The sequence below is a fragment of the Phoca vitulina genome, unplaced genomic scaffold, assembly GCF_004348235.1.
Source record: "Phoca vitulina isolate PV1807 unplaced genomic scaffold, GSC_HSeal_1.0 scaffold14, whole genome shotgun sequence".
Lineage (NCBI taxonomy): Eukaryota > Metazoa > Chordata > Mammalia > Carnivora > Phocidae > Phoca > Phoca vitulina.
In genome coordinates, this window is record NW_022589717.1 from 46906793 (window position 1) to 46934136 (window position 27344).

Sequence of the window (27344 nt, forward strand, 5' to 3'; positions counted from 1 at the left end):
AGAAAGAAAGAAAGAAAGAAAGAAAGAAAGAAAGAAAGAAAGAAAGAAAGAAAGAAAGAAAAAGAAAGAGAAAGAAATGTAGGAAGAAAACTGCTTTTAGTGAATAGAACATTCTAGTTAAGATCTGAATGAGAAGGGTAGAGCACTCAAAAGCAGAGGAAACAGTGTTCATTCCTATGCAGCAATCATTATTTCTAGTTACCATGTATTTCCAGTTCCCTTCTTAAGCAACTTGTAGGATTGTCCTTCCCTGTCTCTATGAAGTTGGATCTGGCTAAGTAACTTGCTTTTTTCCATAGTTTCCAAAATTCTTGGCTCCATCCTTTGAGAGGTTCTTTCGTTGATATTATTCTCAGCTTCATTCTGAGTGTGCACTGCAGAACATGCCCACTGCCTGTCCAGCCATACTGCTTTATTTAAAGCAGACTGTCATTGTCCCTTTCAATCTCTGCTGATGTTCCACTTGACAGTCCAATTCTCTCAACAACTTAGCTTCTTCAAAAACTGCATTTCTTTTCTAGATATACTTCTACTTGCTACTTTTGCTTTCTTACACCCCCAGGTCTTTTGTCTCTTTCTCTCCCTCATAACTGGGATATATTAGACTATCCAGTCTAGGCAGGAGAGACATTTTGTCTAACTGAAAGGAATTGGGTACCACACCTTAACTGGAACAGTGCTCTGAGTCTCAGATGTTGACAGTGGGTGTGACAGACATACACTTGAGTTCATACTTGTTGCAAGACTATCACCTCAAAGACCTTCACAACTTTATCTCATAAGTGGTGGAGTTCTAGCTCACAAGTGTCCAAACTTAAACTCTCAGTTATTTTTCATCCTACATACCAACTGGCCAATTCTTTCTGAGCTTATTTTTATCTTTTTAGCACCCGACTAATGCAACCAACAATAACCCAAATCAACTACTAATTCATGCCTTCGTTCATATTAGACAGTAACTTCTGTGAAGATAGGGGCCATGTCTACTTTCCTTACTATAAGATATAGCACATGGAATGCAGGGTACTCAATAAGTTTTTATTGTATAAATGAATGAAAGAATGAATAAATGAACATCATTATTTTCATGTGATTTAAAAGTTGCTATTTCTCTACTATTAATGATTTTATATTTTTTCATGGACAGTTAAAAAGATATTTTCCCTATAAGTGTAAGGAATTAAATGTTACCCACACCCTTTCATCTCCCAGGCTATAAGAATTTAAGCACAAATTCTTAATTACTGCCCCCTTCCCATAATTCAAGTTTTGATTTTTATTTTAATAACTGGAATTTTAGATGTATGTTTTTATTAAATCATTTTACATTATGACTTTTATTTTAGAAATCATTCTTAACACATTAAGCTTACATGTACAAAATCAGCTATAATTAAACTTAACTGTAAGTTGTAGGTGTTTATTGCTCACTACTGCTTCCTTTTCTTCTAAGCTCTTTATTCTGGCACATTTATTATTTGACTGCAACACTTCCTCAATATTTTTTGTTTTAGAGTACATGGTGAATGAATGATGTGTTTCTGAATCTTTATGTGTGCAAATATAACCTTCCTTTGCATTCACATAAAACATTGTTTGGATATTGAAATGGAGTCACAATCCACATGCGCTTCAAAACTTGAGAAGCACTGGTTGAGACCAATTAGTATTTGCAGCTCTTGTGGACTCCAGCAGGAACTGTGTAAGAAACCCTTGCCTTCTAGTGACCCCCCCACTGTACTCTGGAAGTACATCTTGAATGTAGTAGAGAAAAAGTAAACAACTAGTGGTCCCTCCAGTCCAAACATCCTGCTTCATTTCCAAAGCTATCCTCACCAGGTTAAGCCTGGACAGGGGCAGGGGGAGAGAGGTGGTGATGAGTCCAGTTGCTGTGAGCGTGGAGTTCAAGCCTTATTCCCCAAATCCTGATAATCCCTTTCTAGTCTCTCGCCATTATGCCCACACCATCCCTCCTGCATCACTTCAAGTGGAGAGAATCTTAGAGGATCTATGTTGGATTCGAGTTAGAGCTACCAATAGGAAGTAGAAAAGGAACAATGGAAGAAGGTTAGAATATTACGGGAATTCACAGCTTGGGTGAGCTTTTGTGTGTTTTGTTTTCCCCTCCAGGTGTGTTGTCGCAGCCTGAAGTTAACGGAGCCCCGCACCCTTCTTCTTGTAGCTCTATTGCCTGTGTTAGGATCTCCCTGCCGCAAATCTTTCAGTTTATTTAGGAAACAGAGCCAAGGGAAACACTGTGAGAAAGCCCGTGTCAGTCACTGTATTCATGTTACGTTGCTCCTGTAACAATCACAAATTTAGCAGCTTAGTACACCGGTCTATGACCTCACAGTCTGTAGATCAGAAGTCCAGGCACAGCTGGTCTTGATGATGGCAGGGCGGTATTCCTTTCTAGGGTATCTGGGGATGACCCAGCTTCAAGCTCACTCAGGTCGTTGGCCGAGCTCAGTTCCATGTAGCTGCAGTACCTATAGTTCAAGATACTGAGGTATCTGGTCCTTGCTGGCTATTAACAGAGGGCCATTCTCAGGGTTTAGAGGCAATCCACATTCCTTGGCTGGGGGCCGACTTCCTGCAGCTTCAAAGCCAGCAACAGTGGGTCGAGTCCTTTACACACTTGTTTTTCTCCTGCTTCCTCTTCCATAGCATTTCTCTCACTGACCCTTCTGCTTTGAAGAGCTCATATGATCACCTGGGGCCCACCCAGTTCTTCTAGGATAATCTCGTTATTTCTAGATCAACTGATTTAGTAACACTAATTCCACCTGCAAAGTCCCTTCACAGTAGTACCTCCATTAGCATTTGATTGAATAACCAGGACACCAGGACGTGGGAATCTTTGAGGAGCACACTTACCACATTCTGCTTACCAGAGCTGCTTATGTGAGCCATTAGCAAGAATCTGCAAATCCTTATTTTGGCCTAATTTGTCAGGTATGCTCTTACTCTCGTCCTGGTTATCCCTTGGGGGATTTCCTAACTCCTTCAGGAAGCACTGTCTCTCGCTCCTTAGGAAATCCCCTCCTAATTATTCCACCAGTGGAGAATTAATGTGGTAAGAACCATTCATCCCCCCACCCCGCCATGAAATCACAATTGCTTCATTAAATACCAAAATGCCTCAAAGATTGAAATCTTATTGGTGACAGCCTTCCTTCTTGCCCAAGACTTAACTATAGATTATTCTGCCCCAATGTGTCTTTGGTCAATAAAATAGTATTTGGAGAGTTTAGGTTGAGTTTGTAAGATTAATTCACTATCTAGAAACCAGGAAAGAAAAGATATGAGAAAAAAATATATTGTTCTTGAATATTGTTGCCATTGATATGTTTCATAGTACTAATATCCTCTACCAGAAATGTGAATGAAATGGAATTGAATGAATTCTGTCTGAAAAAAATGAATTGAAAATGACAGTTCTCAACAATCCAAGAACTAAATTCAAAATGGTAAAGATTATATAAATCTTATATGTGTAGCTAACCCTCTAATGAGAGACACTTACAACATTGAAGTCTCAAATAGTTTTCGAGAACACTGAAGAGAGAAGCCACATAATTTGTGAGTATCGTAGCTGGGAGTCCTGAAAAGAGAAAGATCAAGCCAGCATGGATTTAGGCCATGAAGAGGCTTAGCTTAAAAGCTGAGAACAAAATCACGGTCCTCTCATAATTATTATAAGGAGACTTTGGGTGCACTCACTCTCTGACAGAGCCCCAGTACCTAATGAAAAGAGTATATCTGTCCTGCTTGGTTTATTTTGTTCCTAATCAGCAGCAGTACTTCAAATTAGCTTTCACAATCTATTGCCCTCTCTCAGCCATAAAAACCTCTCTTCTCTCTTTTGATATTAGTATAACTTCCCATCTAACATAACAGAAAAAAGCTCCCACTCAAAAGCTGTCTCCTTCCTCACATATGGCCCTGCTTCAAGACGTTCACTACGCGATTAAAAAGAAGTGAAAACAAGACACAGGAAGTGTAGCCACGGTGTTTCCAAGATGAGAGGTTTTGCACAGTAGACACTATGGTGATTATAAGTTCAGGGTGGCTAAGAAGGTTGAAGGTCAGCCGACACAGGACTGAGTCACCGAACCTGAGAACTCTCGAGCCCAGAAAGTGGTGGCATTAAACACTAAAATCTTTTGAGGGGAAACCAGTTTTATCGTATAACTTTAGTTCTATAATACAGATATTGAAGGTTAAGATGTTTTGAGATACTAACTTCAAAATCTGTCATTTGGGGATTGGATTACCTGGCATTAATTTGAGACCATTAACACCCAGCTATGTATAAATTGTGTGGGATAGTTATGTGTCACGAGCCCAAGGCTAAAAATTGTGGCCACTGATTTCTTTCCTCTATTTCATTATACCTCTGTGGCTTTATAAATGTGGCTCACAGCAATGAGCTTAGCTTTTCCTTTACTTTATAGTGAAATAATTGGAAAGATAAAGATTTCAAAACAATTTTATAATTCTGGCTGCTCGCTTTAGCCTCTGAGAAGTGTGGCACCAATTCTAAACCCTTAGTTGGCAACAATTCTAAACCCTTAGTTGGCAAACCTAAACTCCAGTTGTCCATGGAGTTCTCAGAAGTAAGCAAGGCATCTGTCAGCCGTCCCCCAAATACTAAAGTTCCTGAAAGTAGTGAAAAAGTACAATATTTTCATTTTAATAAAGTTGCAATGTATACTGAGTTTAGAGCCCTACAGACAGACCTGGTTCGAATCATGACTCCAGAATACACTGATTGTATGATTATGAATGGACAAAGCTCTCGAAAACTCAAAGTTTTATAATAAATGGGAAGAAGAATTATCCTACCTTTCAGGGTTAGCCCAGGAATTACAGGTAGTATCTATTATGCTTAGCATCACAGAGAGGAAGAAGTAAAAAAAAATGATGGTTTTAATTGTTATTCTTGTTTCAATCATGTTATTTTAATTAATTTCAAAATATCCATGTGAAGGCAAAATGTAATACGACTTATTTCATGCCTTTAACCGATGACAAGGAAGTCTAAACAAACATAAATGACAACAACAAAACCCCAAACATTATGGACATTAGTGTTGTTGACTGGAAGTAGATACCAGAAGCACGCTGCCTGATTTTATGTGGAATTTAGTTCAGTGTAATTTAGCAAACACAAAAATTCATGTTGGAAAGGTCTATTCATTTCTTGACTGTTATTTAAGGCTAACCTGAACAGTAATACCTTTATCTGCCAAGATGGTACTTTCCCTATTGAAATGAATCAAAATGTTCATTTCACGAATTACCAAAGATAATCTATCTCAAGATATCTGAATATATGAATTTTTCCTCTAATTACATGAATGGAGGGCTCACTAGAGTGGTGGTCCACCAAGGTCCAGGAGTATATATACTAGTGCTTGGGGAGACTAGATGTAATCGTTAAAGAAACCTTCTAGTTGAGGCTTTTGTTTGGTTTTGCCACTTCAGCATCATTTCTTTTTGTTATGGCCAAGTTATTATGGGATTTTAGAGTGTTGGAACTTAGAGGAATTTAATAGTGCATGTAATCCAAACATCATCATTTTATGGATTAAAAAATACAAATCAAAATTGAATTCCAAAGAGGTTAAGTGTATGCCCTAAGGCCACACAGCTAATAAATGGCATACACCCCAATTACTATTTTTTTATTCAACACATATTTACTGGGTTGGCATTATGTACAAGGCACCATGCTTGGAATTGGGCAGAGACAGATATGAATAAAGAGTCACTGTGCCCTGAGGGAAGACTTCTCCAGCTGTGGTTTCTCAATATTTAGTGCTTCATATCATCTCTGAACCCTTGAGGCACGTACATACAGATAGTAGAAAGAGCATCCTCAAATTGGATTTCTTAAGAGCAAAGTTTAAAATCTGAAGTTAGATACATAGCTATGAGAAAGAGAGAGAAAATGAAAGAATTTCAGATGTTGCCTGAAGTAATGTTTTTAAATATGAAAGTATACGATAGTTTGTGACCCAGAAAAAAAGTATAATTTGCTTAGCCTGGGAGGCTCATTTTAAGTTAAAATTATGTCATGGTCTGATGCTTTTAAATTAAGCTTTACTACTTAGCCATGTAAAGTATTTGATTTTTGAAAAGACTTTATAATCAAGTAATTAACAAAAGAATACAAGGACATTTATAAAATGGGAAGAAAGACTGAAAAGGACATGACCAACTTTAATTCCTTTACAATTGGAAGACTTTTTTCCAGGCTCATTTTAAATTATTTGCTTCTCTCTTTGAGAGAGGAAAAAATGACTTCTCCCTTCTCACTTGTACTGCTAAGAAAAAAAATTCATGAAGCAACACAAAATGGTCATGGTAATAAATATTTGTTGCTCGAAGGGTGTAGCTACAAGTGTCTCTGACAGCTCTCTTTCCCAGAGCCAAATGGGTACCACTCTCTCAGGCTAACATTGCCATCTCTCAGGTAAATGAATCCTACTGTATTTTGGTCTCAGGCAAACTGAGCAAATAATTTCCTACTTGGTTCTGCCTTATTATATAAAACACAAAATATGCCCTTAGAAATGTAGGTTACTCATATATTATCCTAATGGGCACTATTCTCCATATGACTCATAAAATTGTTGGGCACCTCTCAGACTGAAACTGACAGATGAGGTGGCTGTCTACTTCATTTCACACATCCACACACATTTCTTTTTTATAACTTCAGTAGCGTTCTGCTTTCTCCTGAGTGATTTCTATCTGAGCAACTGCTTGAAATTTAGTCATAAAGATCTGCTTGCATCAAAAATGGGCTCTCAAATGTGACCCTTCGTTTTGAAGCTAAAAGATAGAAAGCAATTTGGGGGTCCTCTAAGGTTTCTGAGTTTAAAGAGATGAGATTTATAAGGTACTATTGATGATGCCAAATGCAATGTTTTTGCTTTTCTGGCCAGTCCTGTTCTTTTTCTACTTCAAAGTTCAATTAAAGACCTGAAAGGCTAAGTATAATCTGTACAAGCTTTGGTTAGGCTCACAGGATCAACTTATTTTCTTGGAGTTAATCACCTGCTCTAGCTAATTAAGTGTTCTATCCCTGAAAAACCTGATTTTTCTTACAAATAACTAAAAAAAAGTCTCTGAGTTTACGGGCTCTAAGAAACTGATCAGCTATTCAGTAGAGAACATTTTTCTATACTCATGTTTAATGACTAGTTCAATGTGTGTTAATTACCCCATACACATTAAGAATTATTTGGGGTTAATTGTACACTATTTTAATATGTGATTATGTTGACCTCTGACTCCATTCAACACTACTTGATTTTTAATAGCACTCATTACTTTCCCTACCACTTTCTTTTTTTAAAGACATCTCCACCTTGGAAAAAGGTAAATGGGAAAAGGGGGAGAAATGCCTTTAGCAATTCACTTTCATACCTATTCATTGTGCCTCCATCACGCTCAAAATACTGGGCTTGAGGATGTGGGGCAGCAAACAGCAGATCACGGTTTTATCCTTAAGGAGTTTATGGTCCAGTAATGGTTACAGTCATGCACAGAAGCAACCTAAACGTGAAGAATGAAGAGTGAAATAGAAGTGGATCTAAAGAATTATGGAAAGACAGAAGAGGGAGAGAATGATTCTAACTAGCAGTACAAGGAGAATTTTCTCAAAAAGGAGGAAATCAATAGGGTTTTGAAAGATAGATGAGATTTCTACAGAAAAGGATGAAAATTCTGATTGCAAAAACATCTGGAGCAAATGTGTGGGAAAGGGAAAATTCAAAGAGCATTTGGGGAACTGTTATAGAACAAGGTATATAGAAGAGACAGTGACGCATGGCCATTTGCAGTCTTATTGGCATGTTTATCTCTGATTCAACTGAATTTTTTTGTTTAGTGCCACTGAGAGGGGATAGAATATGTGACCCCAAAACATGCCACAGGTGGATTATTTTGACGCAATGGTAATCAAGACCCAACAGACACAGGAAGATTTTGTTTATTTGTTTGTTTGTTTTACTTCTCCTTTAACTGCCTAAAAGAATTTAGGTAGAGGATCTGTACCAGGAAGAGAGCTAATACCAGAGATAACTTTTTACACCAGAAAGGCTTACCTGCATGGCAAACATTTGTTCGCCAAACTTTTGATCCTCCCATCTTCCTGTAAATTGTCTCCCTCCCTTTTGAAGTCCTAGATCCCTATGTCCTTCTCCTATAAACCTCAATTGCCTGACTGTCAGGGAACTTCATATCTTTGGTGTTCCCATCCATACAAAATTGTAATTTTTTTTTTCTCCTGTTAATCTGTCGTATGTCCATTTAATTATTAGAACAGCCAAAGAATGGGGTGCCTGGGTGGCTTAGTCAGTTAAGTGTCCGCCTTTGGCTCAGTCATGATCTCAGGATCCTGGGATCGAGTCCCACATCGGGGTCCCTGCTCAGTAGGGAGTCTGCTTCTCCCTCTCCCTCTGCCTTTCGCCCCACCCCCCTCACTCATGTGCTCTCTCACTCTCTCTCTCTCTCTCAAATAAATGAATAAAATCTAAAAAAAAAAAAAAAAACAGCTAAAGAACATAGAAGAGAGACAGGAATATTTTATCTTCCTGAACACAGCCAAACCTTCACATAGACATTTTTAATGTCATAATGCTAGAACCTCAGGCAGAGTTTCCTGTTTTGTCTGGGGCCAGGAACTACAGGGCAATTTGGCACTAGCTGTGATCGATTGTTTTCCAGGGTAGACCAACCTCCAACGTAGAGGATCTACAATAACCTAAACTATCGGATATAGTGCAGACAGAGGGATATTTCCTTTCTGAGAAAAAAAAAAATTCTTCTTTTTCCCATTTGTTAACTTTTTCTTTCAAAGCATCTCCTTTCTTTCATAATGACCATTTTTATCCCACCATCTTCTTTTCCATAGATTGGGAGCAGCCACATGGATAAATGACTGTCCTCAACTTTTTCTTAATCTGTTTCAGTTTATTTGTGGACATTGGAAGGCTCTCCTGTCTTCTGATATGCTCATCTGTGACATCCCTTCTCTACTTGTCAGACAACTGACTTAGTTTCTGAGAAGGGTTTCTGGTCCTGGATTTGATGGGAATATATTCTCTCAGAGATAATTTAATGGTCTAAAACAGGGGCCAGCAAATGTTTTCAGTAAAAGGCCAGACAGTAAATATTGTAGGCTTTGTGGACCAAATATGCTATGTTACAACTACTGGACTTTCTCATTGTATCATGAACAAAGCCATAGACAATATGAAATTAATGAGCATGGCTGTGTTTCAATTAAACCTTAGTTATGGATACTGAAATTTGAATTTCGTACAATTTCACATGTCAGGAAATATTATTCATCTTATTCATCTTTTAGGGCTTTTTTCAACCATTTAAAAATGTAAAAACCATTCTAAATTTTTCATCATAGGGAGCAGGTGGCCTGCAGGGTAGAGTTTGCCAGTTCCTGGTCTAAAGTGTTGAAGCACATAATGCTTCTAAAACATTATATATTTTTCTAGATATTATCTCTGTGAGTATGTCACTTTTTTCTCTGCCATTAGATGCTGACCTGTAATTATTCCACCTCTATTAATCAACCTATTATTGCCCCCATCTTTATTATCTACTCTGCATGGTTTATATATGTCACCCTATTTCATCTTGACAACTATCCTATGTGGTACAGATAAGAACATTCCAACGCAGAATAGTTAATAATATGGTGTGATGTAAAATTTGCTAAGACAGTAGATCTGAAGTATTCTCACCGCCAAAACCAAAACAGAATGAAACAAAATATGGGAACTCTGTGAGGTGATGGATGTGCTAACTAGCTTGCTTGTAGTGATTATTTTCCAGTGTATACAAATATCAAATCACTACGTTGTACACCTTAAACATGTACAAATTTTACTCATCTATAATACCTTGAAAAGCTAGGGGGGAAAAGAACACCAACACAGAAGGTTAAGGAATTTGCCCAAGATTATACATTTTTTAAGTGGTAGATGCAGGATTCAAATCTATTTGAATATTTTATACCATTTCTCCTAAAAAAAATACATATGTGTCCCTTATCTTCTCCCAATAATTTCATTTATCCCCCAGGTTTTCCCTTAAACATAGGTATCTCTGATTACTTTTTTTTCTCATTTTTATTCTGTACAAAGATCTTTAGAGCAGAATTCTGATAATTCTTATCTAATTTCATTTTCTCATTATAACTATGGTTATAATTATAACCATATAACACATGAGTAAATGCATTTCACTGCAGAATTGTAATCAGCCACGGCTAGGCTCTTTTACAACAGGGTCAAAAACAGAATGAAAGAGGCTCAAGCATGTAGACACAGGAAAAGACTTTTTAATCATTATGGTATTTGATATTAAAGAATCATGTAGCACACTTTAACTTTATTCAGTTCTTAAAATCTACATTAATTAAAATAGATTAACAATCATGATGACAAACATTTTTGAGCCAGGCTGAGGGAAGCATCTTTACATATGTTTTAATACTTTCCTCTTTTAATCTTCAATATCCTTATGAAATGAATAGTATTATTATCTACATTTTATAAATGAAAAACCTGAATCATAGAGAAGCTTCACATCCTACCTAAGATTCCACATGTAATAAATGACAGAGTCAAAAATTGAACACAGACAATCTGACTCCAAACCTACACCATGTTAAGCTAATAAGATAATAAAATATATTATATATATATACACATATATATAAATTATAGTAATGAAAGAAAGAAAGAAAGAAAGAAAAAGAGAAAGAAATTTAAAAGGTTTAAAAGTTGTGGAGAAGATACCTGGGTGGCTCAATCGGTTAAATGTCTGCCTTTGGCTCAGGTCATGATCCCGGGGTCCTGGGAATGAGCCTCACATCTGGCTCCCTGCTCAGAGGAGTCTGCTTCTCCCCCTCCCTTAGCTCCCCTCCTCCCCCGCTCATGCTCACTTGAGCTCTCTCTCTTGCTCTCTAGCTCTCTCTCTCAAATAAATAAAAAAAAAAATCTTAAAAAAAAAGTTGTGGAGAGAAAAATTCATTAGGATTAAGAAATCTAATTCACAGGATTTTTTTTAAATTAATTTATTTATTTGAGAGAGAGAGTGAGAGTGCACACATGACCAGGGGAGGGGCAAAAGGAGAGGGAGGGAGAGAATCTCAAGCAGACTCCCTGCTGAGCGCAGAGCCTTTGGTAAGGCTCAATCTCACAACCCTGAGCCATGACCTGTGGGTAAACTGAGAGTCTAATGCTTAATCTGGGCCACCCAGGTGCCCCAAAATCACAGTTTTTAACCAACTGTGTGAATTTAGACAAGCCATTTAGCTTCATGCACCTTCTCTGTGTTTCCCTTTTGCCATCTGTAAATGAAGTCCTTGAGTCTAGATAATTGCCATATCTTCTACTTCTATAATCCCATGATCCTATTTTTAAAAAACCTTCCCTTTCCTTCTCATCCTTACTGACAGGAAGCACTTCTGAGACCTCAAACTTTATTATATAAGCCTTCTTTGATTATTTAAAATCTGTACTATTTAAGTACAATCAAAGACTGTCAAAACAGATATTTTATGCCTAGCGTGGATTGAAATGCATGATTCCCTGCAGAATGCAAGGGTTACAAAACAGTAATCAGTTGAGACAAAAATTTGAGATGAGTATTGCATTTCACTACAGAATTATAATCAGCCAGGGCTTGGCTCTTTTGCATCAGAGTCAACAGCAGAATGATGGAGGCCCTGAGCATGTAGACACAGAAACAGATTCTATTAGCAGAAACTGCAGCTTCACTCATACCTCAACAGCACATCTCTTCTGATTGAAGAGACCCTTGGGTGCCCTTTTTCCAGGTTCTATGTGGAGGCTTGCCCTCTACCAATATAACTCAGGAAGGGTAATGACAGGTAATCAAGCAGAATTAATCAATTGTTAATGCCTGGTAAATAATGAAAACTTACTTGGTTTGTTCTTTGTTCTGCTGAAAGAGTACACAGTGTTCTTGAAGTATCTAGGATTCTCTGTAGTATTCTTCTCTTTGTTATTTCATTTTCTCCTGAAAATAAGATTTTATCAATTTAATGGATGGAAAAAGAACTCATGTGACATATGTTTTATATCACTTTATTCATGATGAATTAAAAACAAATAGTGAAGATATATAAAACCAGTATCTTAAGGTAAATGATAATTAGTACATATAATAAATGCATATACATATATATGAAAGTATATGTATCTGTAAGATAAGATCTGAACAATGTTCTGTAAATAAAAAATTATAAGTTAACATAGTAAAATTAATATCTAATATTGGTATAATACTTTATAGTTTATAAATCATTTTCATGACTATCATTTTATTCTTTAGAGCATTGTTTGTGGTTATATTATTATTCCTATATCAAGGCTGAGAAGAGTGAAATTCAGAGTATCAAGTCATCATTGCAAAAAACTCTGGAACACCCAGAACTTCTGAGTCTCCCTGTGTCTTTCAGATTCAGTACCCCCAATTTACCACAGAGAAACACTGGACCCACGCAACTCTGAGGCATATGTCTTCCTTCAACATCAATATATTTCTTAAGTAGAACTTCCACGTCTGTTTATGGCCTGGAGAAAAAAGATGGGACAAATCATTCAATTTCACAAAATTAAAACTCTCAGAACAAACAAAATAAAGTTTGAGTGAGAAAGGGAAGATAAAGGAAAAAGGGAGGAGACACAATATAACAACCAACATTGGGTAGACAGAATATAGAATTCATAACCAGACAGATAATAACCTAGGTAGGTAGATAAAACAATAACAGATAGTATGTAGGATATTGACTGGCAGATTTATTGTTTTATGATTTAAAATAATGAAAAAAATAAATTGAGGTCTTATTTTAGATCACTTAAATGCAGTTTTATAAGAATGATAACATTAGCATTTCTTTTTTTTTAACATTAGCATTTCTTAAAAAGATAGTTCATCAAATTTTTTGCGTGGCAAATCCTTAATAGAAAAGTGGTATATCATGTATAATAAACCAATGAAATTTAATATCAAAAAATCAAAGTGACACTAAATGGAATAATGAAATCAAGGATAAGCTCAAAAATTAAAATACGTCTAGTAGAAAATGTACAAAAGTATTTGGGCTAGAGTTTTTGGATAAAATACAGGATACTCAGTAAAATTTGAATTTTAGAGAAACAAGTAATTTTTTAGTATAACTATGTTCCAAATATTGTATGTATTCTGTATTTTTTTAAGATTTTTTATTTATTTATTTGACAGAGAGAGACACGGAGAGAGAGGGAACACAAGCAGGGGGGGGGTGGGAGAGGGAGAAGCAGGCTTCCCGCCGAGCAGGGAGCCCGATGCGGGCTCGATCCCAGGACCCCGGGATCATGACCTGAGTGGAAGGCAGACGCCTAACGACTGAGCCACCCAGGTGCCCCTGTACTCTGTATTTTTATTTGATAAATCTGGCTACCCTATTGTGGGCTAATATAGCTGGGAAGTGCTAGTAGAAGTGAAATGGGACAGTACCTTCTCCCCACCTGGGAAGGCCTTTATTGATGGTTTTGTGACTGTGACATTTAAAGCAATCTTAGCCTGGTCAAGTCCATGAAGTTCTGCAAATAGAGATTTTAGTTTGGTAACCTGCCTGAATATGTTCCCCATAAGTTGAGAGAAAGAAATTTGGAGAAAAAAATCTGAACCCCTCCTATACAGTGGGGTTTATATTCATTATATTGCCTTTAATTTTGACAATACATCTACCTGTAAGAAAGGTGTTTGTAACCCATTCTACAGATGAGGAAAACGAAGCTCAAAGAGAAAATTTGTTTCCCAAAATGTGAAACAAGTTTATGAACCTGTTTCCTATGCTTATTTCTCTCATTAGCTCAGCTTCCATTAGATATTTGGGAGTGTATGAGACATTCTGGCCAAAGACAGAGACCCAATCCAGCCAAATATCTTCAGAGCCAAAGAAACACAGCTCCAAATGAGAAGCTGTAGTGTCTGCCTTATCCTCAAAATGAAATTTTTGTTTCTTGGATCATAATGACCTATGATCCAATACACAGTACTAGGCAGAGCCTTAGATGTTCAGAGCAGGCAATAAACATCGAATCACTTTTACATGCATGATGAAAAATGCTTTACTTGATGATGAAAAATGGTTCATCATGTCACTGTAAGGCAATATTAAAATATTTTGGCAATTGAAAATGTTCACATCCAATATGACTATTTTATTTGTTTAAATCAATGTGTCAAAGTATATATAATAATTCTTTTAACTCTTTTAATTACAAACACTTTTTACCTGGACCCTTAAAAAAGGATTTGTATTTATGGTTTTTTATTGGAAATCCATGAAAAAGTAATCTCACAGATTTACTAGAAAAGATACAGCTCTTATTACTTGTCAATTGATCATATCTGTACAATATATAACAACTTACAGCCAAAGATATTACAGTCAGAAATAGAAAGGGAAAGGGTCACAGTCTAGTTCTGTTTGTTAAGAATCTAGTTAGCTGCTGAGCCAGTAACATGTAAATCAAACAGAATGAAGCACTTAGTGAAACACTGGCCACAACCAAGCAGATTGGATGATTTTTCACAAAAACTTCCAGTTAACTGGGAGTAGTATTCTTTATTCTAAAAGCAAATAGGGAGAAGCAGGGGTTGACTTTCTTTTGTGTGAGCAGTGTAAACTGTAGGCATTACAGAGACCATTCTTGTGACCTCCAGAGGATGGCTCATTCCCAAACTCATGGATTCACTCATCTGCCAGAAATAGAAATCATTCAACTTAGCCCCAGCTTTGCAAATCCAGTTCATCCAACTTTAGATGAATCTAAAGAGAACAGATAGGTAGGGGCACTTGGGTGGCTCAGTCAGTTAAGTGTTTGACTCTTGATCTCAGCTCAGGTCTTGATCTCAGGGTTGTGAGTTCAAGCCCCACATTGGGCTCCCTACTGGGCATGGAGCCTACTTAAAAAAAAAAAAAAGTACAGATAAGGAGCTGTCTGTTCTTTACAAAAATTGCTAGAGTGAAGACACACCTCTATCCCCTCAGTTATTAGCTATTTCAGTATCCTGACAACACAGAAAACAAGATCAAAACCTTTAAAATTAGGTTGAGAACCTTTTTATACATAAACAGAAAGCAGTTTATTATATCAATCATCAGGTATTTTGTAGTATGACAGTCTTGTATTTCTAGTTCCCAGACTTCCAACTAGTCCATTCATTCATTATTTCATATGCACAGTTTTCTATACATTATTTATTTATTCGATTATCATCTATTCAGCAGCCACTCTAACAGGCCTAACCTTAGATGTTGGGGAACACAATCAATTGTAAACCAGTTTTTGCTCTTAAGAGCCTTCAGACTTGATCATATATATTTAAAAAAAAAAAAAAGGTCCTGTGTGAAATGTTAAATAATAATACAATAAATTAGATGATCCAAAAATATCTGATTAAATAAGTGCTAAATAAGTAAAACATACCAGGGTCCTTAAGGGAGAGAAATTAGGTCATGGAAAAGTAAGAAAAAATTGGATGGACTTTTTAAATAATAGAAATTAAATGGGGAAGAGCACAAGAGGCATTTGGGGAAGGAGGATAAAGTGGAGACTGAACACAGGGCAAGGCTGTTCCTTTTGATGACTTTGGCTCACTCATGTTTGCATTGCCCAATGGAGTCGTGTCAACACCAGTGACAGTGAGACCCACATGACTGGTTCCTGGTAGTTTCAAGACTGAAACCTGAGCCCACTAAAAATGATAATAATGTGCTAATAGTGAAAATGGACAACAGGGGCACCTGCGTGGCTCAGTCGGTTAAGTGTCCGACTCTTGAATTCAGCTCAGGTCTTGATCTCAGGGTCGTTAGTTTAAGCCCCATGTTGGACTCCATGCTGGGCGTGGAGCCTACTTAAAAAAAATAGGGTCACCTGGGTGGCTCAGTCAGTTAAGGGTTAAGCAGGTGGCTCTTGGTTTGACTCAGGTCATGATCTCATGGGTTGTGAGATTCAGCCCTGCATAAGGCTCTGTGCTCAGTGGGGAGTCTCCCTCTGCCCTTCCCCTCATTTACTCACTCTTTCTCTCTCTCAAATAAATAAATCTTTTTAAAAAATGGACAACATATTTCATATGTACGTTAATTAGACCTTGCTGAGGAATGGCCTTTAAATATTTATCATATTTTAAATTCTTTTCTTCTTTTATAAAATGAAAAAGTAATGTAATTTAATTATCAACTAATTTACCCCAAATTATACAATCAAACAGGTATTGTCTCTTTCTTTTTTTAATTTTATTTTATTATGTTATGTTAATCACCATACATTACATCATTAGTTTTTGATGTAGTGTTCCATGATTCATTGTTTGCGTATAACACCCAGTGCTCCATGCAGAACGTGCCCTCCTTAATACCCATCACCAGGCTAACCCATCCCCCAACCCCCTCCCCTCTAGAACCCTCAGTTTGTTTCTCAGAGTCCATAGTTTCTCATGGTTCATCTCCCCCTCCAATTTCCCCCCCTTCATTTTTCCTTTCCTGCTATCTTCTTCTTTTTTTTTAACATATAATATATTATTTGTTTCAGAGGTACAGGTCTGTGATTCAACAGTCTTACACAATTCACAGCGCTCACCATAGCACATACCCTCCCCAATGTCTATCACCCAGCCACCCCATCCCTCCCACCCCCCACCACTCCAGCAACCCTCAGTTTGTTTCCTGAGATTAAGAATTCCTCTTATCAGTGAGATCATATGATACATGTCTTTCTCTGATGTCAATCAAAGTTAAATTCTTTTTTTAAAGATTTTATTTATTTGTGAGAGAGTGAGAGTGGGGGTGGGGGATGGACAGAGGAGAGCAGACTCCCCTCTAGCATGGGGTCACCCACAGGGCTCGATTCCATGACCCTGAGATCATGACCTGAGCCAAAATCAAGAGTTGGATGATTAACTGACTGAGCCACCCAGGCCACCCCACCATATTTTAAATTCTTAACAAGATGTAAAATGTTCTCAGTCTCTGAATTTCTGTAACTTCCTTATACTTGGCCAATCAAACACTGCCTCAATTTAAGACAGAAAATTTTGCATCTTCTGACACCAGCATCACCTTTGGTAAAAAGTATATTTTCCAAGTACAACACAGCTCTGCATGTTTTTCTGCATGTATTATGGATAAGGAAGATGGTTTAAGCTTGATTATATATTTAATTATCATATTTATTAAATGATATACCTCACTTAAGACTGGTGATTCTCTGTCCTCTTCTACCCACCCCAGCTATGAAGAATCCACTGCTGGTATAACAAATTGGGCATTTTTCCTGCTAAGTCCAGGATTTTTCTCAAAAAACTATTACTCCAAAAACTAGTCAGAGATGATGCATGAAATAAAATCTATCAGTGTACTTTACTATATTCAAAGTATTGTGCAAACTTAAATCTAGGAAGACCTTGTGTTTAATGAGCATATGTAAGACTTTTTTTTTTTAAGATTTATTTACTTTAGAGAGAGAATATGTGAGTTGGGGGAAGGGTAGTGGGAGAGAGAGAGAGGGAGAGAATCAGACTCCCTGCTGAACTCAGAGCCCCACAAAGGGCTCAGTCTTACAACCCTGAGATCATGACCTGAGCCGAAATCAAGAGTCAGACGTTTAACTGCTTGAGCAACCCAGGCGCCCCTAATGAGTATATGTAAGATTCTTGAGTGTTGCATTCTATAAAATATTCTAACTAGTACTTACAATAATCTTAAGAGATAAACAAGCAAAATAATATCCCCTTTTTATATATGAAGTAACTGAAATCCAGAAAGATTAAACAGCATGTTTAAAATCAAATAGTTATGAATGATAGAATCAATATCCAAACCCAAGCCTCTAACTCCCAAGTCAAATGCTGGTGTGTCAAAAGCCTTAAAAAAGAATATACCAACCTTCCATCTCCTAAGAATTTAATCAGTGGGATAATCAGATAAGTACAGGTAGATGTAAGCTTATTGGACTGTTGTTAATAATCGTGAAAAAAAGCCTTAATTTCCATCAATTTGAAATTGATTGAAGAAATTTTGGTTCCCACATAAAATGGAATATGACACAGTTGTTAAAAATTATAAGTTTATATTTATCGGCATCAAAAATGTTATAACATGTTTCAAAGTTGTTAAAATAAAAAATATTTTTAAAAAATAGTGATAGTATGAAGTGCTGGTGAGAATGTAGAGACATTGGATGACTCATACATTGCTGGTGGGAATGAAAAATGGTACGACCCCTCTGGAAAATAATTTGGCACTTCTTACAAAATTAAACATGCATTTATCATATCGCTCTGGCAAGCGGACTCAAGGGCATTTGTCCCAGGGAAATGAAAACTTACGTTCACACAAAAACTTGTACATGAATGATCATAATAGCTTTATTCATACTAGCCCAAAACTGGAAAAAATCCAAATGCCCATCCTTCTCACTGTCAATGTATTTGCTTTTTCATCATGTCACCCTCTGATTCAAACCATTCAGTAGCATCCTGTTATCTATCAAATACTGTCTGAATTTTTCAACTGGTGTTTAGTCTTTCCAGAAAAAGTCTCCAGCCTGCTTTGTCAATCTTGTGAGTGTTCTAAGTTTCAGGTGCACTCAGCTACTTTTTATTCCAGGCACACAATTTTCATTTTCCACCTTCTATGCCTTTGCTTATGCTGCTTCTCCCACCTAAAATGTTCTTATTCTTCAAACTTCTCATTTCCCAGCCCTATCCTTTTTTTTTTTCATTTACTGTTAACATGCCAATTACTCTATGAGACTTCTTGTTCATTCTAGGTTGGGGTTAATTCATTTTTGTTCAAAGACAAAATGACTAAACTCATACTTCTTCATTGATATTGTAGTTACCTGTGCATGTGTTCCATGTACAACTAAATGTTTAGTTCCTATAGCACTTAAGATACTGTTTTGAACATGTTAAGCAGTCCAATAATGGAGTTCTCAAAAGTTTCAGATGTACAGGTAAAAATACTGTGGGAAAATTACCATAAATAGAAAAGGGGAGAAGTGCGGAAGGGCAGAAATGGAAGCCAAAGACTAGTACAGGTACAGTTTTTAGAAACCTGGATAATGAAATACTAAAGCAAAGTAATTTAGGAAATCTTGTTGATTAGTGTAAAATATGACCAATTTTTGTCATTTGGTCATTTATTTTTCATTGACATCTCTACTCAATTATAGATGTCTTGATTGCTAAAATGATAGCCTAGGCCAATACATCTCTTGGGACAGATCTATGGAAAATTTGTCCCATACCAGCCTCTTTATCCATTTATCTGTTCACTCATGCATATAGTAAGATCTATTCCTGTGATATGCAAAGGCAACAAGAAAAAGACTAAGCCGGAATGGATTAGCAGAGTAACCAAAATAAAACCATAGTCTTTCACTCTCAAGTGTGCTGTCCCTGAAGAAGGGACTGGAACATCTTTCTTCTCATCCACTTTCTTGTATGTTCCCAAACTAACTCCTTTATAAACTTTTCATCCACCCATCACTTCTCCATATTTTAAAATACTAGGCCAGAGTGAATTGTCTTTTTGAGTCTAGAACTAAATAAAAACTAATCCTTTCTATAATTTAGCTAGGCAACTTAGAAAAACAAAAACAAACAAACAAAAAAACTGAACCAGCTTCTTTCATAGCACATTAAAGGATTTGGGGGGGTACGGCAGAGGGAGATCTATTTCCAGCCTTATAGTTCCCCATCTGCTTGTCTTCTAGGCCAGTTAGAGGTGTAAGCAGTCAACAGGTAGCCTGTCCTTCTGAGGCTGGAGATGCTCTTTGCCATCCGTGGGTTAGATATTAAACATAACAATATCTTGCTTAGGTTTTACCAAAGAGACTACTTGAGAGTAATCTAACTCAATGTCTGTGTTAGGAACTTGATTAATATTCAAAATAATTAGACCACTGCATTTAAAAATAAATCTGTGGAGATTAAGTGTTACTCTGGTCCTCAGGAGCTTTCTTCTGTAATACTATCTTTTTTCTCCAAGGGAATAAATATTCAATAAGGACATTCTGGCCACATATTTGTCAATCGTAAAGGCAAGAATGCAAGTTATCTATATGATTATTTTGATGAAATAGTATGTACAAGCAAATTTTTGTAGAAAAAACAGTGAGAAAACTAGAGGTAAACACTATAAACATTTATTTCATTTTTAACTGTATTAAAACCTGTACATCAAAGTACTAAGTGGCTGAATCATACCTATTCCTGAATACAGGAACAGAACCCATTGTTATGCCTTGTCCTTTGAGTTTCTATGCTCCTCTAGGAATGAGCTTTTTCTTCAAAAGATCCAATCATATTTACATTTTCAATGCACTTTAGATCATCTATATTTCGTTCCTGGGCCTCACACCTCTCTGGACAAGATAATGTTCTTTTGTGTTTCAAATTTAGGCTCACACACATAATAAAAACACAATAATACACAATTCCTTACACGAACTTCACATTGTCACATGTTCACCTGATTATTACAACTGTGTGGTGCAGGCAATATCAGAATCCTCATTTTCCATTGGACAGCTACATATAGAAGAATGAAACTGGACCATTCCCTTACACCATACACAAAGATAAACTCAAAATGGATGAAAGACCTCAATGTGAGACAGGAATCCATAAAAATCCTAGAGGAAAACATAGGCAGTAACCTCTTCGACATCAGCCACAGTAACTTCTTCAAAGACACATTTCCAAAGGCAAGTGAAACAAAAGCAAAAATGAACATTTGGGACTTGATCAAGATAAAAACTTCAGCACAGCAAAGGAAACAGTCAACAAAACTAAGAGGCAACCCACAGAATGGGAGAAGATATTTGCAAATGACAGTACAGATAAAGGGCTGGTATCCAAGATCTATAAATAACTTCTCAAACTCAACACTCAGAAAACAAATAACCCAGTCAAAAATGGGCAGAAGACATGAACAGGTACTTCTCCGAAGACATCCAAATGGCTAACAGACACATGAAAAAATGCTCAACATCACTAGCCATCAGAGAAATACAAATTAAAACCACAATGAGATACCACCTTACACCAAAATTAACAAAACAAGAATCAACAAATGTTGGTGAGGATGTGGAGAAAAGGGACCCCTCTTACACTGTTGGTGGGAATGCAAGCTGGTACAGCCACTCTGGAAAATAGTATGGAGGTTCCTCAAGATGTTAAGAATAGAGCTACCCTATATCCTAACAATTGCACTACTAGGTATTTACCCCAAAGATAGACGTAGTGAAAAGAAGGGGCATAGCAGTAATGTCCACAATAGCCAAACTGTGGAAGGAGCCAAGATGCCCTTCAACAGATGAATGGACAAGGAAGATGTGGTTCATATATACAATGGAATATTATTCAGCCATCAGAAATGATGAATACCCACCATTTGCATCGACATGAATGGAACTGGAGGGGATTATGCTAAGTGAAGTAAGTCAAGCAGAGAAAAATAATTATCATATGGTTTCATTCATATGTGGAACATAAGCAATAGCATGGGGGACTATAGGGGAAGGGAGGGAATTCCGAAGGGGGAGAAATCAGAGAGGGAGATGAATCATGAGAGACTATGGGCCTGGGAAACAAACTGAGGGTTTCAGAGGGGAGGTAGGTGGGGGGTGGGGGTAACAGGGTGATGGGTATTAAGGAGGGCACATGCTGTGATGAGCACTGGGTGTTATACGCAACTAATGAATCACTGAACACTACACCAAAAACTAATGATGTACTATAGAGTGGCTAGTGAACATAAAAAAAAATTAAATATTTTTTAAAATTTAAAAATAAAAACAAGTAAAAAGAGAAAAAAAAAGTATCTTCATTTTCCAGGTAGAGGCCAAGCCTCTGAAATGTCTGCTGACCAATCCAAATTCTTGATACCAGTAAATAAATGACAAACCCTAACCTCAAAGCCAGTGTTGTTGATTCTAACCCAACGTATAAATGTAATTTTTTCCTACCAAGTCATAGAATATGCTGATACACAAACTCCTTTTAAAGGATCTATATTTCACAGATTTTTGGTTTTAGTCTGACAAAAAATAAACCACACACACGCACACACACACATACACACACAATAATATTCAACTCCAGAGAACATGTACCTAAAATTTCCATCTGCACCATATTTGATAAGGCGATCTATATGTGAGCATGTGTATGCTTTTAGGTGAATGGAGAGTTAGCTCTGTTAATAATTCCTTAAAGCTTCTGAATTTTTCTTTCATGACCTCTCCAATTTATGCATTTTAATGCTAAGATAATTTTTTACTGTATTTGCGGGAAAATAGTTTTAGCATTTGGCAGATTGCAGAGAATGTCGGTTCTCATTTTCTCCATTGGGCTGGGTAAAATCCCTGAGGAAAACAAAAAAGGGGCAGTGTCAGGATCATAAATATTCAGTTCCATGCTGCTTCTTTAAAGGCAGAAAATGTAGGACTTCACAGGCACAAATAAGCTCTAAATTTACTTAGAGAAAATGGATGTGTGATGTGTCCTAACTATCCTCCTTAAAATCATTCTGATATTTGATATTTAGAATGAGTGGTAAATGTGTTTCTAGAAATAGGATACATTGTAATACTGTTTCCAGAGATCTTTCTCTTTTTATTCACCTGGCATTAAGAATTACTTATAAAATTTCACAATTTGATTAAAAATTAATATGACAGCTGTAGTCCACCAACAGGGAAAGACCCCATAAATAATGCATCTGGCAAACTAAGGAATAACTAATAAGTTTAGATTTGTGGTAAATTATTAACAACTATGTAGCATATGTGTTTCTATTATTTTGCCCAAGATTGGGATATTTATGTTTTAATGATTTTAGTAATAGATTCCTTTCTGTAATCTAGGTGAAAAACCAGAAACTATGGGACTAAATTGAGGATATTAAAGAATTGATTTTCACCATTTACCATCATTTAAAGAAGAAATATCTATTATAGCTAAGAATTCTTAGACTTAGTATGAATAGTGTACTTTGCTTTTTTTTAGTTTTTAAAGTAAGATTTTTTTATTAATATATAATGTATTATTTGTTTCAGGGGTACAGGTCTGTGATTCATTAGTCTTACACAATTCACAGCGCTCACCATAGCACATACCCTCCCCAGTGTTTATCACCCAGCCACCCCATCCCTCCCACCCCCCTCCACTCCAGCAACCCTCAGTTTGTTTCCTGAGATTAAGAGTCTCTTATGGCTTGTCTCCATCTCTGGTTTCGTCTTGTTTCATTTTACCCTCCCTTCCCCTATGATCCTCTGTCTTGTTTCTCAAATTCCTCATAACAGTGAGATCATATGCTACTTGTCTTTCTCTAATTGACTTAAGATGTGATATATATATATTTTTTTATATATATACACAATGGAATACTATGCAGCGAAATAAGTCAATCGGTGTACTTTGCTTTTAATTGTATGGATCCTGTGCTAAATGTTTCACATGCAGCATTATCCTTTTGTTATATATCAGGTTCAGCTATTTTTTAAACACATTAGCACTAAGTTGTTCTTCTTTTATGAATTACCTTTTTATGAACTTTCGGAGAAATGGAAAGCCTAAGAAACTCCTTCTCTTACTATTATATTGTATAAAAAGAAGCCAGAATATGAAAGTTTTCAATAATGAGCAAACGAAAACATTCTAAATGGATTATTGATTGAAAGTTGGGATTTTCTGGGACATAACCCTAAAATTTTATAATTGGAGTCTTCAAGGCAACATCTATAGTTCCCCACAGTATAGCCTTTGGTGTCATTGATAATCTGTGAATGAATCATGGTGGCGACGCATAATGATATGTCCAAAGTCAAGGATGCTAACTAACTGCTCTGTGTACAAAAGCAGGAGAAAATTAAACAAACCAAAATTGTAATATGAGAGATTAAGCTTAGAAATAATGGTCTATAAGGGATATCAACAGTAAGACTGGTTGTACTATGCATAAAATTGCAGAAAAGTTTTTTAGATAATTAAAAATGGAACATATCCTCCCCTTTCTCTAGTTTGGAGCACTAATTAAGTTCTAGCACTATTTTTTTCTTAAATTTAGAGATAGCACAGGAGCAGGGAGGGGCAGAGGGAGAAGGAGAGAGAATCTCAAGCAGGGGTTTGATGTGGGGTTCAGCCTCACCACCCTGAGATCATGACCTGAGCCAAAACCAAGAGTCGATGCTCAACCCAGTGAGTCACCCAGGTGCCCTTAAGTTCTAACAGTATTTATCTAATTTTCAAAATACGTAAGTTTTCAGTCCTGAAATTGTTAATAGACTATGAATTATGCTATCTGTTAGGATTGGAAAAGTAGCCTATGCTTCCTATTCCCTCATCCCACCTATGTAATAAGTCATTAAATTCTATCTTTCAAATATCTCACAAATCCCTTTATTTACCCCCATTCCCCACACCACCGGCACTCTGCTAATCAAAGTGACTGTCATTCTCTTCATCTGGACCAACAAAATCACCTCTAAGCTGGCTCCCTGACTCTACTCTTGCCACCATCAGTATATGCACCACACTCCAGAGTGGCCTTTTTTTTTTTTTTTTTTTTTTAAGATTTCATTCATTTATTTGACAGATTGAGAGAGAGAACAGGAACAGAGGGAAGAGGCAGAGGGAGAGGGAGAGGCAGATTCCCTAGCAAGCAGGGAGCCCAACGCAGGACTCCATCCCAGGACCCTGAGATCATGACCCCAGCCGAAGGCAGACGCTCAACCGACTGAGCCACCTAGGTGCCCCAAGAGTGGTCTTTTAAAAGCACAAATCAAATATCTCCCTACTGACTGCTAGATTAGTATAAACTCTTACCCTTGTGTAGGAAGCCCTCCCCAGTCTGTCTCCTCCCCAGCTTCCCAGCCTCATTGCACAGCTCTCTAGCCCTGAGGGAGGTTTCTCCGGTCCTCCCCGGGACCCCCAGAAACAGCTCACTCTCTACATCGCGGGGCTTAGGGGAGCCATTGAAAAACTGAGTTCTTATGCTAAACACTGGAGATTTTGATTCATTTTATCTTATGTAAAGCCTGGTAATTTGCATATTTTAAAGCTGTTTCCACTGTGCACCAGGTTTGCTGTTCTTTTTGGCTTGAATCACAACCCCTCTATGGCTTTGAATGGAATTGCTTTTTATTCAATTTATAATGCACTGGCTGCCCAATATATGCAAGTCGTCATGGCAGAGATGTTTCATATGAACTCCACTGTTTAAAATAATTGTGACACAGACATATTGTTTAACAATTCCTCGGGGAACAAAAACCTTTTTAACAAAATTGGCTTGTGTACCAAGGGCTAAGAAATACTGGTGCATTTGAGCAGTAAGAGAAAGCAGATCTGTAATCCGCTGTGCTATTTCTGTAAAAGACTTCTCAGGGCATAAGTGAGTGAAAGCCAACAATCTACGGAGTTGGCAGCCGGGAGGAAGCCGGAGAGCACTATGTCTCTAAGCAGAGACTGCAAAACAGAAGGAAAATAAGAGCGTTCCCTCCATAACAGACCTGGAGACTCGGCCTGACATTCTTTGCCAGAGAGAGAGACACCCACAAAATTTTCCAGGAATCCCCTCCTGTTTCCATCAGCCGACAGGAGGAATGTGCTTCTGTATGTGCCCGTAAGCATTTTATGTTATTTCTACCACCAGTGATACAATAAAATCAAGTGGGTTAATTGTTAAAGAAAAGAGTTATTTCAGTTGCTTCTGAAATTAAACTAATATTATACACTGAGTAGTACTTAATCTTTCTTTAATGATTCCAGAGTGTCCCATATTCATAATTATGATTAGCAATTACTTTTGAAATCACTATAGTGTAGTGGAAAGAATGCTAACTGAGCTTGGTCATTCCCTAGCTGTATAATCTTTGGCAAATCATGCTTGCGATTTATCATCTGGAAAATAAAGATAATTCTATGTATCTCACAAATTTTTGTGAAGATTAAATCATATTATACAAAGTACTCATTATAGTTTCTAGGGCATAGATGAGACCTTTTAAGTGTCAGTCACATTTCTTCTCCCTTAATAATGTAGATAAGGAAAAAGTAGGAGGTCAAAGGCTTAAAAAAAATCAGAACACTAGACAAAGGAATATATAATAACTAACTGTACTGAAGCCAGAAACAACCAGGAAAGATAAGTAAATAATGACGAAAAGGGGTGTGGGGTAATTTATAACAATGGCATAAATAGTACCAACAGCTTATGACTGTCTCACAGCTTCATTGTGAGGTCCCCTTTCATTAATTCTTCATCAGAGGTTTACTTTTTACCTCCCAGATATTCATCTTCCTTTTTTTTTTAATTTTTCATACTTGATGGAGTATATTTCCTTCTTAATTTGTTTTTATTATCAATATTTTTCTTTTCAAGGGATTGTAATCTTGGACAGTCTTCCCAAGTCACTAAATTTTTTAAAGGCTCCTTTCCTGGGCATTAACACCCCTTTGTCATCTAAATAATGTATTATTCATTTGTTGTCCCTTGTCAATGATAACATGTGTGACTCAATCAATACTGAGAAACCCTTTTGTGTAACTTTCCTAATTATACCTCTAAACTTTCAACTACCTAATGTTTCCCCAGTCACTGATCAGGATGTCTTCCTATTCTCCATAGTGCAAGACTTGAGAAGACTATTTTTAGTTTTAACTTTTCTCTTTATAAATCACTCTCTACCTCTGGGCTAGCCATCCTTAATTTTTTCTGTCCTAAATGTACGAACCTTAAAAGAACCTTTTCCTTTTGTCATTTCATATAATTTTAAATATTTGAATAAAAAATGTTGACTTGTCTAAAAGAGATACAGTCTTCCTCTACTTTGTAGGCATTCCTAGTTCTTGGCTTTTGTGTTTTTTTGTTTTCCCCAGACTGCTTTCTACACAACAGATTAAGAGAGAAAAGCTCCACTTCAATAAATGCATTGAGTTTTTACAAAAATGAAAAATGAGAGATAATACTTACCACTAAATATTCTCAGAGTAACTAGAAAAGATGAGTTTATCTTATATGACTGATTTACCACATTATATATCCAATATTATTCCTTTCGTTTGCTTCCCCTGGACTACATTATTTATTTATTATTTATTTAGTTACTTATTTTTAATTGAAGTATGTTGACACTGGACTACATAATTTAAAAGTAAATCTATATCGGGCGCCTGGGTGGCTCAGTTGGTTAAGCCACTGCCTTCGGCTC

The 27344-nt window shown here is 36.8% G+C and overlaps 1 protein-coding gene across 8 annotated transcripts in view; it reads left to right on the forward strand.

Annotated features, from left to right (window-relative positions):
* Window positions 1-27344, forward strand: part of GALNTL6 (polypeptide N-acetylgalactosaminyltransferase like 6) — a 1076341-nt gene that overhangs the window by 850138 nt on the left and 198859 nt on the right. The window lies entirely within an intron of this gene.